The following is a 647-nucleotide window of genomic DNA, read 5'->3' on the forward strand; positions in this document are numbered from 1 at the left end:
TTGCCGAGATAACATGCCGAGATGAGATCTGAACCGTCGGATGCACAATCCGACGGCTCAGAGGTGCACAGCACGGTGGTGCACACACCACTGCACAACACCATCCCCCTATTGTACATTTCCATACAGTGAATTGTGCTATATATATGCTGGTAACTCGGTAGCCAAAAGGGATGGTTTAACTTCTGCCAAAGATAACAATTGACGCCAGAAAATTCTTATGGGAACAAAAAGCAAGTTAAAAATGAAACAGTCCTAGGAAATGCTCATTCACCCCAACTAAAAACGGAAATTCCGTTATTAAATGCCGCTCATTGTGTCCTCGCAAGGACTCCAGAGTAACACCTCAACTAACTAGCTAACTCACCCTAGGGTTTTTTGGAACCTAGGGAAAATAATTTTCCCTTGTTTGGTTTGAAGAGTAAACAGTGAAGAAAATAACAAAACAAAGAATCAACCAAGTTTTCTTTTCCTTTCTTTTCTTTTCCTCGAGTTCCAACAGGGCAACAGGGCATTAAGACGGTTGAACATGGGAACAAGAGAAGGAGAAAGAAAGCAATCACAGTGATGATGGAAACAAATCTATATGTGTTCACTATCATATTACACGAAGGTAAATAACAGCTGAATTATAGAGCATCATTGAG

The 647-nt window shown here is 40.8% G+C and overlaps 1 protein-coding gene across 3 annotated transcripts in view; it reads right to left on the bottom strand.

Moving 5' to 3' along the window:
- Positions 1-565: 565 nt before the first annotated feature.
- LOC131311057 (sucrose transport protein SUC3) overlaps positions 566-647 on the bottom strand; it is a 9,308-nt gene continuing 9,226 nt past the window's right edge. For all 3 annotated transcript variants that reach the window (XM_058338374.1, XM_058338375.1, XM_058338377.1), the window contains one exon: positions 566-647. This exon is cut by the window's right edge and continues 510 nt beyond it. The gene's annotated coding sequence lies outside the window, so the exon portion shown is untranslated.

This window comes from Rhododendron vialii, chromosome 12a (genome assembly GCF_030253575.1).
Source record: "Rhododendron vialii isolate Sample 1 chromosome 12a, ASM3025357v1".
NCBI lineage: Eukaryota > Viridiplantae > Streptophyta > Magnoliopsida > Ericales > Ericaceae > Rhododendron > Rhododendron vialii.